The sequence below is a fragment of the Bufo gargarizans genome, chromosome 6, assembly GCF_014858855.1.
Source record: "Bufo gargarizans isolate SCDJY-AF-19 chromosome 6, ASM1485885v1, whole genome shotgun sequence".
Lineage (NCBI taxonomy): Eukaryota > Metazoa > Chordata > Amphibia > Anura > Bufonidae > Bufo > Bufo gargarizans.
Window position 1 is genome coordinate 210674589 of NC_058085.1, and position 19912 is coordinate 210694500.

The following is a 19912-nucleotide window of genomic DNA, read 5'->3' on the forward strand; positions in this document are numbered from 1 at the left end:
TTGACTCCTCATACGGTTGTCACCCTCCCAATGATGTAACTGAACTACTGTGTTGACTCCTCATGCAGTTGCCACCCTCTCCACTCTATGATGAGGCCACTATTGTCTCTGTTTGACCTTGTTGACATCACTATTTATTTTACCCTTCTTCTGAACTGTCAGAAGGATGGAAAAATGTGAAACACAACAGATCCTGTCTTTGGAGCATCTGTAAGGCTTGAATCATACAGTCCCTATTTTGCAGCAGAAAATGCTCATGAACTGGAAGCCAAAAGCAGGAGTGGGGACAAAACACAGAAGCTATGCAAACTTTCCAATAATGTGTAATTTCTGTACACAGTGACGTCAACAAAAAAATTACTGCTGACACCCTCTGCACACTATCAGGGGGGCACTACTTGTACCAGCATATCACAGAACAGGTTCTGTAGAAATCTATGTGGAATCAGCTGACGACAACGTAAATGGAGAATCTTGGGCCACTGCATGGTTCTTTATACCTGGTACTAACACTTAAGTTATTTGGTCAGTTTTGGCCCTGTAACTGACAAAATAATTGAAGTGTCAAGTGATTCTAAGAGTGACGCCTGTCCTCTGCATATCATAATGACTCACAATACTGTTTCACTTCCACAGCTGACTCCCTATGCATGTTTCTGCAATGCAATGTGTTCTACACCAAAATATAGGCTCTTTGTAGCCGGGAAATAGCTGTTGATTCGGATCAAATGTTTTTGGGAAATTCGGCAGTGTCCGAATCACATTTTTAAAAAATTGGCTCATCTCTATGTATAACCAAAGAAAAATATCTTTATTTCAATATTTATGACTGAGAATAGATCCCTGCATTATGATGAAGTGCTGACAAAAGGAGGAGGCAGTTTTATACTAACAACAAGGGATCATACAGAGGCTCTTATCTGTACATTACAATTGCTTGCTCGAGCATACTTTAATATGCCCTAACGCCAGCATTCTCAGCCTGTGCTATGTGTACCCTTGGAGATGAAAACTAGAGATGAGCAAAGTTTAGAAAAATTTGATTTGGCAGCTTTTCCGCAGTTAGCCAAGAAATTTGACTTGTTGATTTGTGAATTCATTTGTCACGATTCGCTATAAATCAGGTATACCCAGGCCACTCTACCTTAGGGTACAGCCACATGGAGCAGCCGTGCTGTGGGCGGTTTGCGACCATGCTGCAGTGAAAAACTGCGCAGCCAATTAGCCCACATATGCCTTTCAGATAAGGGCTGCAATGTATAGACCTTTTTCATTGTTAATTGCCAATCAGCACCTTTAAACAGGAGCTATTTCTGGTATGGGGTTTGGATGGCTAGGTTTGGGGGGACAATATGTATATTATTGCTGTTCTGGCCTGCAATCTCCTGCAGGTTATTTGACAGTAAACACAGAATATTAATCATTTCTGGTATACCCACTTCTCTAACCCCAGCACTCACTTGCCTTACAGGTGGGATCCCTTCTTCTGACTTTTCCTCCTTTTCCACATCATCTAATATCGATGAGAATATGTACTCAGGAACATCCAGCTCCTTCTCTCTCTATGAATCTTGCTGACTTTTTTTAGGACAGGGAGAATTTGAAGGATGATTTGGAAAAAGTAAAGCAAACAAAAGATGAGGATGGTCATCATTAAGACCTGACCCCCCTAAAGGGTGCAGACTGGGTGGTATTGGTTGGCACACTGGCACTGGAATAATAAAAGCTCCCATCTTATTGGTATTGAATTACATTTAGGGCTGGTGTACAAATAAGTAAATGTAGGAATAAATAAATAGAACTGACACAGAATACGTCTCCCTTCACTCTCCCTGCACTCTACCTTCTCCAATATTCTTCTATTAATCATTTTCACCAACACTGTCCCTAGCGCATAACCGCTTGCCACTAGTGTTGGTCGAGCATCAAAGTGCTCGGGTGCTCGAGTCGAACACCTCGGGATGCTCGGGTGCTCTACTGTCGATGACTTGCAGAAATGGGCACACAAGCGGTGCACCTTCACCAGTAGCTCAGGCAAATTGGGGTAGGTTTTGAGAAACCGCTGAACCACTAGGTTGAACACGTGGGCTAGGCATGGTATGTGTGTGAGCTTGCCGAGCTCCAAAGCCGCCACTAAGTTCTGGCCATTATCAGACACAACCATGCCTGGTTGTAGGTTGAGTGGCGAGAGCCACAGCTTAGTCTGGTCCCTTATCCCCTGCCACAGCTCTGTGGCGGTGTGCCGTTTGTCACCTAAGCAGATCAGCTTCAGCACGGCCTGTTGTAGCTTCCCCACTGCAGTGCTACACTGTTTCCATCTGCTGACTGATGTCTGACTGGTGCTGGAAGATGATAATTCAGAGGTGGAAGTGGAGGAGGAGGCGGAGGAGGTGGTGGCGGAAACCCTGATGGAAGTAGGGCCCGCAATCCTTGGTGTCGGTAGCACCTGTGCCATCCCAGGGTACGACTCGCTCCCAGCCTCCACAATGTTCACCCAGAGTGCCATCAAGGAAATGTAGCATCCTGGCCAAAAGCACTTGTCCGTGTGTCAGTCGTTAAGTGGATCTTCTCAATAACTGTGTTAGTCAGGGCACGGGTGATGTTATGGGACACATGCTGGTGTAAGGCTGGGACTTCACACCGTGAAAAATATTGGCGGCTGGGGACAGAGTACCGTGGGACAGCCGCGGCCATCAGACTGCGGAAAGCCTCAGTATCCACAAGCCTAAATGGCAACATTTCCAGGGCCATCAATTTGGAAAGGTGCACATTTAGTGCTATGGTCTGTTGGTGGGTGGCTGAGTATTTGTGCTTTCGTTCAAAGGCCTGGGGTATAAACATCTGTACACTGCGCTGGGACACAAAAGTAGATGTGCTAGCTGATGGTGCTTGTGAAGTTCCAGGTGCATGGCGGGAGGCATCCGGGCCTGTGTCTTGGCCAGCACGTAACACAGGGGAATAGGAGGTAGAGTTGTGACCCGCAGACACTGGTTGTAGACCCAGGTGTTCGTCCCACCTATTAGGGTGCTTTGATGCCATGTGGCGGCTCATGCTGGTAGTGGTGAGGTTGCTAGTGTTCACACCCCTGCTCATTTTGGTACGGCACAGGTTGCCAATGACAATTCTTTTATCGTCTGCACTTTCCTTAAAAAAGCACCAGACTGCGGAACACCTACCCCATGGCAACGGAGATTGCCATATGGGGATGCTCCGGGGAACAGTTGAGGGCCTGTTTGGTGTGGCCCGCCTTCTCCACTGCTTCTTCCAGCCTGTTGCGGTTCTGCATATCCCTCCCCCTCTGTACTGCTGTCCTCGCTCGGCTTGCCACTTTCCTATCCCTTACCATCAGCAGCACGGTTGGGCTTGCCACTTCCCCATCCCTTACTGCTTGCCTTGCGCATATTGAATGGTATATATGCTTGCAAGTATGTCACGCGTACAGTAGCGCAGTATGCGCAAATAAAGTACACAGAATGTCACTGATATTTTTAGGATGCGCAAACGTTAAGCAGGAGTTAAAGCGCAAGTAATGTCACTGTCACCATCGCCTAAAAAAATTATACTGAATGAATGTCACTGATATTTAGGATGCACAAACGTTATACAGGAGGTATAGCGCAAGCAATGTCGCTGTCACCAGCAGCTAATAAAAAATTACACTGAATTAATGTCTCTGATATTTAGAATGGGCAAATGTTGAGCAACGGAGCGGGGTGCAGACAATAGCGAAGTGGAACTTGACTTAGGGGGAAGTATTCAGGCAGGAAAGGGTTAGTAGGTGTTTTCAGGTTAGGTGTCTGCAGGGTTAAGGAAGAGGGTGGGGTTTGCAAATTGGCGGGGGTATATTATCTAAGTTGGGGGTGGGATCTGCAGCAGTGTCCGGGGGATTGCGTGAGTTAGGGTAGTTTTGGGCAGTGTGTTAGCTATGGCTTCTCTTGATAATTTACTGGTTGCGGTCAGGGCTGTGGCAGAACAGCATGGTTCTGAGTGGCTCCAGAGGAGCTTACAGGCAGCTTTGGAGGAGCCCGCTGTGCCTTTGGTTGCTGTAGAAGGGTGGCAACGACGATTGCGGAGCTCCCTTAACCCCTTAAGGACTCAGCCCTATTTCACCTTAAGGACTTATTGCAAATCTGACCAGTGTCACTTTAAGTGCTGATAACTTTAAAACACTTATCCAGGCTATTCTGAGATTGTTTTTTCGTCACATATTGTACTTCATGACACTCGTAAAATAAAGTAATTTTTTTTTTTGCATAATAAAATACCTAATTTACCAAAAATTTGGAAAAATTAGCAAATTTCAAAGTTTCAGTTTCTCTACTTCTGTAATACATAGTAATACCCCCAAAAATTGTGATGACTTAACATTCCCCATATGTCTACTTCATGTTTGAATTATTTTGGGAATGATATTTTATTTTTTGGGGATGTTACAAGGCTTAGAAGTTTAGAAGCAAATCTTGAAATTTTTCAGAAATGTAAAAAAAAACAATTTTTAGGGACCACTACAGGTCTGAAGTCACTTTGCGAGGCTTACATAATAGAAGCCGCCCCCAAAAATGACCCCATTCTTTAAACTACACCCCTCAAGGTATTTAAAACTGATTTTACAAACTTCGTTAACCCTTTAGGTGTTGCAGAAGAGTTATTGGCAAATGGGGATGAAATTTGATAATTTTATTTTTTTGCCTAATTTTCCATTTTAACCCATTTTTTCCACTAACAAAGCAAGGATTAACAGCCAAACAAGACTGTATTTTTATTACCCTGACTCTGCCGTTTACAGAAACATCCCATATGTGGCTGTAAACTACTATACGGGCACACAGTAGGGCGTAGAGGGAAAGGTGCGCCGTATGGTTTTTGAAAGCCAGATTTTGCTGGACTGTTTTTTTGACACCATGTCCGATTTGAAGCCCCCCTGATGCACCCCTAGAGTAGAAACTCCATAAAAGTGACCCAATCTAAGAAACTACACCCCTCAAGGTATTCAAAATTGATTTTACAAACTTTGTTAACCGTTTAGGTGTTGCACAAGATTTAATGGAAAATAGAGATACAATTTCAAAATTTAACTTTTTGGGCAGATTTTCCATTTTAATATTATTTTTCCAGTTACAAAGCAAGGGTTAACAGCCAAACAAAACTCATTATTTATGGCCCTGATTCTGTAGTTTACAGAAACACCCCATATGTGGTCGTAAATTGCTGTACGGGCACACGGCAGGGCGCAGAAGGCACACGGCAGGGCGCAGAAGGAAAGGAATGGCATATGGTTTTTGGAAGGCAGATTTTGCTGGACTGTTTTGTTTTTTTTTTACGCCATTTTAGAAACTACGGGATAGGGTGGCAGTATTGTTGGTACTAGTTTAGGGTACATATGATTTTTGGTTGCTCTATATTACACTTTTTGTGCGGCACGGTAACAAGAAATAGCTTTTTTGGCACTTTTTTTGTTGTTTACAACATTCATCTGACAGGTTATATCATTTAGTAATTTTATAGAACAGGTTGTCATGGACGCGGCGATACCTAATATGTATACAATTTTTTTTATTTATGTAAGTTTTATACAATGACTTCATTTTTAAAACCAAAAAAATGTTTTAGTGTCTCCATAGTCTAAGAGCCAAAGTTTTTTCAGTTTTTGGGCGATTATCATAAGTAGGGTCTAATTTTTTGCGGGATGAGGTGACGGTTTGACTGGCACTATTTTGGGGTGCATATGGCTTTTTGATCGCTTGACATAAGATGACAAAAAATGGCTTTTTTTACACCGTTTTTATTTTAATTTTTTTAAGGTGGTCACCTGAGGGGTTAGGTCAAGTGATATTTTTATAGAGCCGGTCGATACAGATGCGGCGTGCCTAATATGTATACTTTATTTTTATTTATGTAAGTTTTACACAATGATTTCATTTTTGAAACAAAAAAATAATGTTTTAGTGTTTCCATAGTCTAAGAGCCATAGTTTTTTCAGTTTTTGGGCAATTATCTTGGGCAGGGTATGATTTTTGAAGGATGAGATGACGGTTTAATTGGTACTATTTTGGCGTACATGTGACTTGTTTGATCACTTTTATTACTTTTTTTGGGAAGTAAGGTGGGCAAAATTTCAATTTTCTCATAGTTTTAATTTTTATATTTTTATGGCGTTCACCGTATGGGGAAAGTAACATGGCCGTTTTATAGATCAAGTCGTTACGGACGTGACGATACCTAATATGTGTAGTTTATTTTTTTTTATTTTTTTTATTCAGTGATAAATGTGTTTTTTTAATCTTAACTTTTTTCACTTTAAAAAAAAATAAAATTTGACCCAGACCCACTTGGTTCTTGAAGATCCAGTGGGTTTGTTGTCTGTATAATACAGTACAGTACACTATATAGTGTATTGTACTGTATTTTACTTACACTTTGTCTGAACAGATCTATGCCTTTAGCATAGATCTGTTCAGCACCATGGACAGCAGGATGCCTGAGAAGGCGTCCTGTTGCCATGAGAACCTTCCCCGTCTGCTCAGTTGTGGCCACAACTTCACAGACGGGGAAGGGTAAGGAAAGGGGCTTCCTACCTCTGTGACCCCATCCTGTCTGGGGGCTGCAAAGGCACAGCAGCCCCCCGATGGGAGAGGGAGGGAGCTCCCTGACCCTGACAGTTAACCGTATGGACCGCGGTATGGAAAGGGTTAAACGGCTGACATCTGCACAGATGTCAGCCATTTATACCAGAGTGTCAGCAATGTGCTGACACTGGTATAACCACTGGCCACCAACGAATTTTCAAGAGGAGGCGGGCGGGGATCGCACCGCGGGGATCAGAAACTGCAGAAAGCGCAGCAAACCGCAGGTCTGAATTGACCTGCGGTTTGCGGCAATTGCCGATATGGGGGGTCACATGACCGCCCCTGGCGTTGTGACAGGATGCCGGCTGAATGATTTCAACTGGCATCCTGTTCGGATTAACCCCGGGGCGCCACAATCGCTATTTAAACTTAGGACGTACCGGTACGCCCTGAGTCCTTAAGGACTCGGGAAATAGGGCGTACCGGTACGCCCTAAGTCCTTAAGGTGTTAAGGACCTCCACTGCAGCAGGCTGGGGCTTATTCAGATACGGATAGCCGGCGTAGCGGTAGGAATACGGCTCCGTGTCGTGGGCCTGCGGGAGAGGGCCAGGTTAGTTCCTGCCGTTCGTCCCTGTCCAGGAGGGGGGGTCGCCTGGTGGTGCGGAGTGCTTATGTTCTGATGTCTCCGGCGGGCAGCGCTCCAACCCTTGTGACTTACCTGGACCTGCATCGGGCAGTGGATCAGTGGAGAGGATGTCGGGGGATGTGGCCTCATTATCTGGTGGTGAGGGCTCTTTTGCGACAGTGGCTGTGACGGAGCGGGTGGCTGTGCGGCCTGATCCTATAGGCCGGCAGCGTTCTTTTAGTTTGCAGTTGGAGGAGAGCTCAGGGGTTACAGCGACATCGGTGGCGAGGCTGGGTACTACAGCGCAGAGGACAAGAAGTAGAGTGCTGGCTGGGGGTTACAGTGTGGCCCCGCCCCCAGTGCTGCTGTCAGGTGACTCAGTTGTAAGGGTTCGTGATGCGGCTATTGGCTACCAGGCCGGTGGGCTACAAGCTGGCGAAAATGAGTTGGAGATGAGCGAAGTTGCAGGACGGCGGACATCATCTGGTGGGCCAAGGAGCGATGTGTCTTCGGATCCGCGACCCTGCCAGCCGGACGGCGGTAGTGGTCTTCGGTTGGTTTCCATTTTGGAAGAAGGAGAACTCACCGTGGAAAAATGTGAAGCGGACGGCAGGTCTGAGGTCATGGCTGGCGTCGGTCCATCTTCTTCTATATCTTCGGTCAGTTTGATGCCAGGAAGTGTCCCAGAGAGGCGTGCGGCGACTGGGAGGATACCCCAGGGTCATCCAGGTGAGAGATCTTAGTGTCAGACTCTGGGGTGTGGGGGGTTGGGTGTTGCAGGGGGTCAGTTAGGTAGGGCCGGGCCTGAGAGTTTGGAGCAGGAATTGCTGTCGGGTATCTTAGGATATCTAAGGAAGTGGGAGTGGGGAGAATAGAGGGTCCGTTTGCGGAGTGTCCATTGCAGGGTTTGTGGGTGTCACCGTTGGGATTGTATAATACTCTATTGGTCTGCAGGACCAAAAAAATCCCTTTAGGGATCCCTATTTAGCAGTTAAAATCATAACTTTATTCATAATTTCTTACTAACATACATCTATTTGAGAACAAACAAATAAAAATTAATTAAAACTCTCAGTGGTGAGGAGTTGAGAAACAATAGTCAGTAGATCTGGTTGCCTGATTTTGCAACCTTTTATAACAATGTATTTGTATCCGGCTCAATACAGTGAATACCTTTTATTATATAGTTAGAGGGCCGTTGTTGTGTGAGACCTCCCCTTTATTGTGTACTCTTGTGAGGTTCACAGTTATGGGCTCAGCACGTAAAATGTACACTTTATTTTATTTTATTTGGTTTCAATAATAGTCGTGCTGGGACTCATATATTGTTGCCATTCCCCTCTTTGGACACTTTGTAATGTCACACTATTGCAGTAATTCGGAGTGGCTACAATGTTGCCTCTATTTATTTCATAGAGGTCAGTGTAGGCACATCTCTCTGTACAAATACCGCTGAGCTAATCATGTGCCTGCAGTAACACTGCTTGGCACTAGAGGTGGGTGTAGGACAATCACATCAGTTTCTATCTCCCTTCATCTAACTATTATCCATGTATTGTATGGCCAGTACTCCTCTCACTAAACTCACACACTGCCTAAAAGTAGGTTCGCATCACAAACACCCCTCCCGACATGTTTCGCCGCAGTTGCGGCTTCGTCAGGGGATGCGGGGTATACGTGTGCGCGCGCTCAAATGGACCTCCCTTTGTACTCTCCAAAAGTCCCGCCCCTCTAGGTCGCTTAACCAGTCCAGATCCTGCGTGCGTTCACGAAACTACAGGTGACCTTTTCACGTATATGCTCTGCGCCTCTCCTGCGTCGTCGCAAATCGGTGACGTATGGTCTCATTTTAATGACGTCAGATGATGTTTACATGAGAGAGCTGTCATATTAGTGGATTATCAGGAGATCACAGGGTAATTCACTTATCTCTTTAGCATTTATGGGCTGGTTTAAAACGAACAATACCTTTAGTTGATGTTTTAAACTATAATATAGATGATGGCTGAAGCTTAAATTAATATAAATATAAATTTTATACCTAAAACCCTAATGATCTATCTTATTAATTTAGCTAGATTTTATACCTAGAGCCCTATTGATCTACCTTATTAATTTAACTAGACGGACAAACTATTCCGTGGTTTAAAAATCGTCACATGCACAGTCCTTCCATATTTCTTAATTTTAATAATTAGATACATTTTATATTTTTATTGTTAATATCATATTTTATTTATATATATATGAATGCACTTTAATTTAGTCTAGATAATTCTTGCTATATGATCTATCTTTTCATGGTAGGTCCTATATAGACTTATTGGGGATCATTCTCACTATGTATAGAAATATTCTAAATGTGTATCCCATGTCTCCTAGGGAATTCTACCAGCCTAAAGAGCCATCAAGACAAATTTATATATCTAATATGTTAAAAGGACACATTTTATTATTCTATTTATTAATTTCACTCAGATTTTATTATATTTTAAATTGTTTATGTTAATAATTTGATATCTGATTTCTATCCTATTTTAGGTAGATCATTTTAGGATTGACTACGACGAGATTCTAGGAGATGGAGCCATAATTATTATCAGGATTAGGTAACAATTATTTTCTAAAGGTAATTTTTGAATTGGGTGGGTCATTTCTCGGAGATTTTTAAGAGGGGGGGGGGTCAACATTCTCTATTTACTCTCTTACATGTTGTTCTTTTTTTATTATTACATTTTTCAATACGCTATTTTATGTGCTATCTATTTAAATGAAGGCTGTATATGAAAAGCCTTCATTTAGTCCTCCTGGACTTAAGGATTGTAGCCTTTGTATCCATCTGGCTTCCTCCTGTAGAAGTTTTATGTCCAGATTTCCACTCCTAGGTCCCAGAGTCTTTTTCGTCAACCCCCAAAATTTGAGGACTTCGATGTTTCCCCCATGGGCATACGTAATATGCCTATAGAGAGACGTGTCTTTTCCTGTATTTATTGCACTGATATGCCCAGATATCCTTCGTCTTAATTCCTGTGTGGTTTTACCCACATATAGTTTCAGGCAATTACAGGATGCAATATAGATAATTCCGCTGCTACGGCAATTAAAATATTCTCTTTTTGCGTATTCACGTCCATCTGTGGGGTTTTTAAATTTTTTTACTCTCGGTAAGTACTTGCAGAAAGTGCAGTTACCACATGGGAAGGAGCCAATGATACTAGATTTTAACCAAGTTGTATTTATTGTTTCCTTTGAAGGTAGAAATCTGTGAACCAATTTGCAGGTACAATACATGGATAATAGTTAGATGAAGGGAGATAGAAACTGATGTGATTGTCCTACACCCACCTCTAGTGCCAAGCAGTGTTACTGCAGGCACATGATTAGCTCAGCGGTATTTGTACAGAGAGATGTGCCTACACTGACCTCTATGAAATAAATAGAGGCAAATTGTAGCCACTCCGAATTACTGCAATAGTGTGACATTACAAAGTGTCCAAAGAGGGGAATGGCAACAATATATGAGTCCCAGCACGACTATAATTGAAACCAAATAAAATAAAATCAAGTGTACATTTTATGTGCTGAGCCCATAACTGTGAACCTCACAAGAGTACACAATAAAGGGGAGGTCTCACACAACAACGGCCCTCTAACTATATAATAAAAGGTATTCACTGTATTGAACCGGATACAAATACATTGTTATAAAAGGTTGCATAATCAGGCAACCAGATCTACTGACTATTGTTTCTCAACTCCTCACCACTGAGAGTTTTAATTAATTTTTCTTTGTTTGTTCTCAAATAGATGTATGTTAGTAAGAAATTATGAATAAAGTTATGATTTTAACTGCTAAATAGGGATCCCTAAAGGGATTTTTTTGGTCCTGCAGACCAATAGAGTATTATAGATTTATATCCCGAGGATCCCTAAAAAGGGACTGTGGAGATTAAACCGTTGGGATTGGTACCAAAAAAGGAGCCTAATAAGTTTCGGCTTATATTCACAATCTCTCATTTCCTGCGGGGAGTTCCGTTAACGATGGAATTGATGACGTTTTATGTTCCATGTTGTATACTTCGTTTGATGAGGCTGCGCAGTGGGAGCGTCGTTTCGGGTATAGGGCTTTGTTGGCGAAAAAGGACATTGAGGCTGCTTTTTGTTTGTTGCCCATTCATCCGGATAGCTTCCATTTACTTGGTTTTAGATGGGAGGGGCAATTTTACATTGATTGCTGTCTACCTATGGGTTGTGCTATTTCTTGTTCTTTGTTTGAAACGTTCAATTCATTTTTAGAATGGGTTGTGAAGCAAGAAGCGGGTTAGAACTCTGTGTTACACGATCTGGACTATTTTCTTGGTCCGGCTGGGTCGCAGGTTTGTTCAATGTTGTTGCGCACGATGGAGTGGGTGGCGGCCAGGTTCAGCGTGCCGTTAGCTTTAGAAAAAACTGAGGGGCCGGCTACGTCGGTAGGGCAAAGAAAGTGCAGTTACGTCGTGTACACATCTGGTGTACGATATCTATTCCACACCAGATGTGTTTTATGGATGTCTCTTATCAGATCATGGTTTAGCCATGAAACACCCATTGTTCCTCAGACAGAAAAGTTTAGAGAAACCAGTGTAGATAAATCCATGCCTCTAAACAATAATAAAAAGTATAGTCTTCTCTATATATTCACTTTTAACACATTGAACTTGCCATGAACCCATCTTGTTTTTTTCAGGTTCATGCTGATCACATGCTGTTAAAGGCAATGATCATCCATATTGAATATAGTATCATCAGATACATTGTACACTTATGAAAATGCACAACATGTGGGATGACATTCGTTTGGATGAGGAAGGTGTGCGCTGTGTTTTGCGTAGATCAAAGACTGATCAAGTTGAAAGAGGGGTTTGTGTTTAGTTGCGTCCATTGGTGTGGTCCGTGCTATGCCCTGTTCGGTGTGTGTAAGAATTGTTTTGTTACGGCCGGGTGTAGCGGGTTCCTTTTTGGTGCACCAGAATGGTGCAAGATTGTCCCGTTTTCAGTTTGTGGCCATGTTCAAGCGGTGTCTAGCGGCTGCTGGTTATACGGCCATGGAGTTTGCGTCTCATTCTATCAGGATAGGAGTGGCGACTGAGGCGGCCACATGGCGGCTAACTGATGTGGTTATTAAGCGGATCGATTGGTGGCAATCGGATTGCTTTCGGGAATATATTCAACCTCAAATGTTGTAGTGGCGGTTTAATTGTTGTCATGTTTGAACCAAGTCTTATTGTGTTTGTTTTTTAGGGTCATCTTCGTGCTTGGTGTGGATTCTGGGTCATTTGTACGTTCACTGGGGAACGCTGAGAGTCGACATGCGGGGGAATGGAAGTTTACGGCCGGAGGAGTTGCAAGTGCGGTGGATTGGTGTTAGGGGGCTTCTGTGGTGTGGAGTGTTGCCGGAATTTCATGCTTTTGCTTTGTTGGATAGGCCTCCCGACATTTTAGTTTTTCATGTTGGGGGGAACGATTTAAGTGTTTGTCGCTCAAGGGATGTGATACGCGACATCAAACTGGATCTGTTGCAGTTGTTGGGAGAGTTTCCTGATTTGTTGGTCGTTAGGTCTGAAGTGGTTGCTAGACGGTCGTGGCAGTTTGCGAGGTCAGTAGAGCAGATTAATAAGGCGCGGGCGAAGCTCAATAAGGAGGTGGATCGTTTTGTCCAGCATCGGGGCGGATTTGTGGTGCGCCATAGGGAATTGGAGGCTGCTTCGCCTCAATTTCTGAAGGCCGATGGTGTGCAACTCAATGATGTGGGTATGGATTTGTGGGCCTCTGGGTTACAGGATGTTCTTGAGACAGCTTTGAGAGTGTGGCGGGACGTCCACAGGTGAGGTGTCTCCTGTGTTCCTCTGTGGCCGGTTAATGGAGGGTCCTGGAAGGCAATACAATGTTTAAGAGGTGCACGACACGTTGGAGCGTGCATCTCATGAGGTTCGGTAAGCTGATGGCGGGGCTTCTGTTTGGGCAAAAATGCCTACAGGGATGGATGGAGATATAATTTGGAGGATTTGGTACCTTTGGGTCAGTGACTGCGGCCAAGGGTAAGGTGGAAAATCAAGTAGAGATGGGGAGTGAAGAACACAGCTTGCTTGGGTTGCCTTATAGGATCTTTTCTCAATGTGTTATTGCACTTTATTTATGTGTTTATGAATGTGATCATTAAAAGAAAGTTGATGAAGAATTTATTTGTTTGTTTAATAAACAGGCTGCTACGGACATTTATACCAAGAGGTTGGCTTCAGAGTGTTTTTTTGGGGGAAGTGAGGATATTTTGGATGGCAGGTCGGACAGCTGACTGAAGTGATCTTCCATCCTATTAAGTCAGTTATACAGGAGATGTTGTGCAGGTAATGTCTCTGCCACCAGCAGCAAAAAAATATAACTGAATGTCACTGATATTTCGGATAAGCAAACGTTGTAGCGCAAGTGATGTAACTGTCTGCAGCGGACACCGTCTACCGAAAAAATTACACTAGATGTCACAGATATTTTTAGGCTGCGCACACGTTACACAGGAGATGTAGCGCAGATAATGTTGCTGTCTGCAGCGGCCAAACAATTGCAAGCTATTTAGCGCAAAAAATATATATTGCTGCCAGATACAACTATAGTCCTTAAAATGACTTTTGGGTCTCTAACAAGTGTTAGCAATTTAATGCAGGTTGCACTAAAAATATATATTGCTGCCACACACAATAGTCCTTAAAGAGGACCTTTAATTACGATAAAAAAATCTGAACTAAGTATACAGACATGGAGAGCAGTGCCCAGGGATCGCCCTGCACTTACTATTATGCCTGGGTGCTGCTCCGTTCTCCCGGTATAGGCTCCGGTATCTTCTGATTTTCGGCTCAACTGGGAGGAGCCTGCTCTTGTTCTCCTGGGCTTCTCCTTCTCCCAGGCTGTAGTGCTGGCCAATCGCAGGGCTCATGTCACGCATGGTGTTGCAGAAAGCTAGAAAACACAAATGAAGATCCGACTGACTTGATCCAAAACGAAGAAACAAGAGGGTAAGCCCTGTAACAGCCCTAGCACTCTCCCTTACTGCTCAGCCTATGCAAAAATCTCTATGGTAGATAATTGCATATCCTTGTTCCTCGACTGTATTACACCAGAACACCCTATACAAGTGAGGAGACATGACCACCGTCTCCCTACACTAAATACGGAGGGAGTCAGGGTCACCTAGGATCAAGACCACAGGAAAACAGAAATAAAGGAAAAGACTTATCTTGTGGATGCAGCAGTAGCAGCTCTAGCATCAGCACAGTCCAGGAATTTGTATAAACCGCAAGGTGAGGCAGTATGGGGAGGAGATATATAGGGAGGCATTCACTGCTAATAGATGACAGCTGGGAGAGGGAGGAGAGATGTCAAAACGAAAGCAAAACAAAAGAAGATCATGCAGGAAGTACTGAAGAACGTCTATCAGAACTTCTCAAAGATCTGGTGGTGACATTACCCCTCCCTCTACGAGTGGACTCCGGACACTCAGAGCCCACCTTCTCAGGATGGGACCTTTGGAATGCCCTGAGAAGACGAGTGGCCTTAATGTCCGCTACTGGAACCCACATCCTCTCCTCAGGACCATAATCCTCCCAATGAACGAGGAACTGAAGAGAACCGCGGACAAAACAAGAGTCCACAATCCTAGAGACCTGAAATTCAAGATTACCATCAACCACAATCGGTGGAGGAGGCAAAGAGGAGGGTACAGTGGGTTGGACATAAGGTTTTAATAGAAACTTGAGAAAAACATTATGGATCTTCAAAGTCTGAGGAAGATCAAGATGGTAGGCAACGGAATCGATGACGGACAAGATTTTGTAAGGCCCAATAAACTTAGGACCCAACTTCCAGGAGGGAACCTTCAATTTGATATTCTTAGTAGACAACCATACCAGATCACCAACATTCAGGTCCGGACCAGGCACACGTCTCTTATCTGCCACACGCTTATATCTCTCACTCATGCTCTTTAGATTATCCTGAATCTTTTGCCAAATAGATGACAAAGACGAGGTGAATCTCTCCTCATCAGGAAAACCAGAAGCCTCCTCTCCAGAGAATGTCCCAAACTGCGGATGAAACCCATATGCACCAAAAAATGGTGACTTATCAGAGGACTCCTGACGACGGTTATTTAAAGCAAACTCAGCATGGGAACGAAAAGAACACCAATCCTCCTGATTCTCCACCACAAAACGACGCAGATATGTCTCCAGATTCTGATTGACGCTCTCTGTCTGGCCATTCGACTGCGGATGGAAAGCAGAAGAGAATGACAACCGAACCCCCAAGCGAGAATAGACGGCCTTCCAGAATCTGGAAACAAACTGCGTGCGCCTATCAGAAACTATGTCTGAAGGAATACCATGCAGTTTGACAATGTGATCAATAAATGCCTGCGCCAGCGTTTTAGCATTGGGCAAGCCAGGAAAAGGAACAAAATGCGCCATTTTGCTAAAACGGTCCACCACCACCAGAATCACAGTCTTCCCCGAGGAACGAGGCAGGTCCGTGATGAAATCCATGGACAGATGTGTCCAAGGACGGGAAGGAATGGGTAACGGAAGGAGAGGACCCGATCGCCGTGAATGAGGGACTTTGGCACGAGCGCAGGTCTCACAGGCTGCCACAAAACCCTCAACCGACTTACGAAGAGCCGTCCACCAGAATCTCAGAGCAATAAGATCCACTGTGGCTCTACCTCCCGGGTGCCCAGCAAGGACAGTATCGTGGTGCTCCTTAAAAACCTTGTGTCGCAAAGCGAGAGGCACAAACAACCTCCCAGGAGGACAAAGATCAGGAGCCTCTGCCTGGGCTGCCAGAACCTCTGCCTCCAATTCAGATAAAGAGCAGACACAACCACCCCTTCAGCCAAAATGGGACCCGAGTCTTCAAAGTTCCCCCCTCCCGTAAAACAACGTGACAAGGCATCCGCCTTCACATTCTTAACCCCAGGGCGGAACGTGACAACAAAATTAAACCTTGAAAAGAACAAAGACCATCTGGCCTGTCTCGGGTTCAGACGCGTGGCTGACTCCAAGTAGGCCAGATTCTTATGGTCCGTAAACACGGTAATAGGGTGTCTGGCTCCCTCTAGCCAATGGCGCCATTCCTCAAAAGCTAACTTGATGGTCAATAACTCCCTATCTCTCACATCGTAATTTCTCTCTGCGGAGGAGAGTTTCTTCTAGAAAAAGGCACATGGTCGCCATTTGGCAGGAGAGGTACCCTGAGACAAGACCGCACCCACACCCACCTCAGAAGCGTCAACCTCAACTATGAAGAGTAGAGAGACATCAGGTTATACCAAGATAGGAGTGGAAGCAAAACTCTCCTTGATCCCACAATAGGCCTTACGCGCCTCTACCGACCAGGAGGAAAAATCTCCCCCCTTTCTAGTCATATCAGTGAGTGGTTTAACAACAGAGGAATAATTCAAAATGAACTTCCTGTAATAATTGGCAAAACCCAAAAAGCACATCAGCGCCTTCTGATTCTCAGGAAGCTCCCACTCAAGCACAGCGGACCTTCTCGGGGTCCATGCGAAAACCAGAAGCGGAGAGAAGAAACCCCAGAAATTGAATTTCTGGAACTGCAAACACACATTTTTCCAGTTTAGCCTACAATTTATTCTCCCGCAGAATGAGCAAGACCTGACGTAGGTGGTCCTGATGAGTTTTGAAATCAGGAGAAAAAATCCAAATGTCATCTAGATACACTAGTACAAATTTCCCCATTAAATGATAAAAAATGCTGTTCACAAAATGTTGGAAGACTGCTGGAGCATTCATCAAACCAAAAGGCATAACCATATTCTCAAAATGGCCCTCAGGGGTATTGAAGGCCGTCTTCCATTCGTCTCCTTCTCTGACCCTGACCAGGTGGTATGCCCCTCTTAAATCCAACTTGGAAAAAACTTTAGCCCCAACAATCTGGTTAAACAGGTCCGGGATCAGAGGAAGCGGATAAGGGTCACGAATTGTGATACTGTTCAGCTCCCTGAAATCCAGACATGGTCTTAAAGAACCATCTTTTTTCTTAACAAAGAAAAAAACAGCGGCAACAGGTGACTTCGAGGGTCGTATGTGCCCCTTTCTTAGGCTCTCAGAGATATAAGCACGCATAGCGACCCTTTCAGGTTGGGAGAGATTGTATAAACGAGATTTCGGCAGCTTGGCACCTGGGATGAGATTAATTGGGCAATCGTACTCCCTGTGAGGGGGCAGCTCCTGAACACCACTCTCAGAAAACACATCCGAAAATTCAGAGAGAAAAGAAGGTACAGTTTTAGTAGAAACCTCTGAAACAGATGTTGAGAGGCAATTCTCTCTGCAAAAGTCACTCCAACCATTTATTTGCTTCGCTTGCCAATCAATGGTGGGGTTATGTTTAGTGAGCCAGGGTAGCCCCAATACTAGAGGAGTAGGTAACATGACACATCCTCAACATGAGTATCACTCACAATCAAACGGATATTGTGAACTATGCCTTTTAATGATTTTTGAGAAAGTGGAGCGGAATCAATAGCAAAAACAGTTATGTCCTTTCCCAAAGTGCATACCTGGAAACCATGTGTTATAGCAAATTGACTATCAATTAGATTGACAGATGCTCTACTACGTACAAAAATCTCACAAAGAATGTTCTTGCTCTCTAGCGCCACCCTGGCAGGTAGGACAAAACGGGAACTACAAGCAAACGGAAAACCTTTAATTTCCGCATCAACCTTGCCAATAGTAACAGATGGAACGTTTTTAGAGGACTTTTTTCTTTTTGTTACTTTATTACTCTAAATAAACTGCCTGAATCTCCTAGAGGGACAAACATTTGCCAAATGATTTATACCTCCACAACAGAAACAAACCCTTCTCTGAGAGCTGAATCCTCTGTTGTTAGAGGCAAGCAAACCTAGCTGCATAGGCTCCTGCTCAGAGGGGAATAAGAGAGACTGAGACCTCCGCGCACTGACTGTCCTTGGACTGAGTATAACAGGAAGGAGTGATCTCTCCTCTCTCTCTAAGACACCTGTCAATACGAACGGCGCGAGACATGGCACACTCCAAGGAGGTAGATCTCTCATGAAAGGCAAATGCATCTTTAAATCCCTCTGAAAGACCATGGCAAAATTGACTTCGGAGTGCAGCATCATTTCAACCAGTATCAGCTGCCCATCTCCGAAATTCTGAACAGTATATATCTGCGGACTGTTTACCCTGGCATAAAAGACGTAGTATAGATTCAGCCAGAGCAATACGATCCGGATCATCATATATCTGACCCAGGGCTAAAAAAAAATCATCCACTGAACGGAGGGGCCGTGCCCCCACCGGCAGCAAAAAGGCCCATGACTGAGCGCTATCCCTGAGCAGCGAGATGATGATCCCCACCCTCTGCTCCTCCTCACCAGAGGACTGGGGAAGTAGGCGAAAATGAAGTTTGCAAGCCTCTCTAAAACGAACAAAATTCTCAGAGATTTTAGGCTCAGAATAAACTCCATGAACGCAAGCTGAACTGGTCACCTGAAACTGAGATACAGTTTTACGGAGATCTGCTACCTCCAATAATAGACCCTGCATGCGTTCAGTCAAAAGTGAAACCGGATCCATGCTTGAGACGGTTTGGGCGGTTTATGATGTCACGGATGGTATTGCAGAAAACTAGAAGACACAAATGAAGATCCGACTGACTTGATCCAAAACTAAGGAATAAGAGGGTAAGCCCTGTAAAAATCTCTATGGTAGATAATTGCATACCCTCGTTCCTCGACTGTATGACACCTGAACACCCTATAATAGTGAGGGGACACGACCACCGGCTCCCTACACTAAATACGAAGGGAGTCAGGGTCACCTAGGATCAAGACCACAGGAATAAAGGAACAGACCTATCTTGTGGATGCAGCAGTAGCAGCTTCTAGCATCAGCACAGTCCAGGAATTTGTATAAACCGCAAGGTGAGGCAGTATGGGGAGGAGATATATAGGGAGGCAATCACTGCTAATACAGGGAGTGCAGAATTATTAGGCAAATTGTATTTTTGAGGATTAATTTTATTATTGAACAACAACCATGTTCTCAATGAACCCAAAAAAACTCATTAATATCAAAGCTGAATATTTTTGGAAGTAGTTTTTAGTTTGTTTTTAGTTTTAGCTATTTTAGGGGGATATCTGTGTGTGCAGGTGACTATTACTGTACATAAATATTAGGCAACTTAACAAAAAACAAATATATACCCATTTCAATTATTTATTTTTACCAGTGAAACCAATATAACATCTCAACATTCACAAATATAAATTTCTGACATTCAAAAGCAAAATCAAAACAAATCAGTGACCAATATAGCCACCTTTCTTTGCAAGGACACTCAAAAGCCTGCCATCCATGGATTCTGTCAGTGTTTTGATCTGTTCACCATCAACATTGCGTGCAGCAGCAACCACAGCCTCCCAGACACTGTTCAGAGAGGTGGACTGTTTTCCCTCCTTGTAAATCTCACATTTGATGATGGACCACAGGTTCTCAATGGGGTTCAGATCAGGTGAACAAGGAGGCCATGTCATTAGATTTTCTTCTTTTATACCCTTTCTTGCCAGCCACGTTGTGGAGTACTTGGACGCGTGTGATGGAGCATTGTCCTGCATGAAAATCATGTTTTTCTTACCTTGCAGAC

General features: G+C 44.0%; 1 protein-coding gene across 4 annotated transcripts in view; it reads left to right on the forward strand.

The window, feature by feature from the left end:
• The window catches only part of C6H10orf71 (chromosome 6 C10orf71 homolog), a 1221395-nt gene that overhangs the window by 363466 nt on the left and 838017 nt on the right, over window positions 1-19912 (forward strand). Inside the window, exon 3 of one of the 4 annotated variants that reach the window (XM_044296688.1) lies at window positions 9734-9821. The exons of 2 other annotated variants lie outside the window; for them this stretch is intronic. The gene's annotated coding sequence lies outside the window, so the exon portion shown is untranslated. The remainder of the gene's footprint in view (window positions 1-9733; window positions 9822-19912) is intronic. One more of the 4 variants, XM_044296690.1, reaches the window with a different exon arrangement.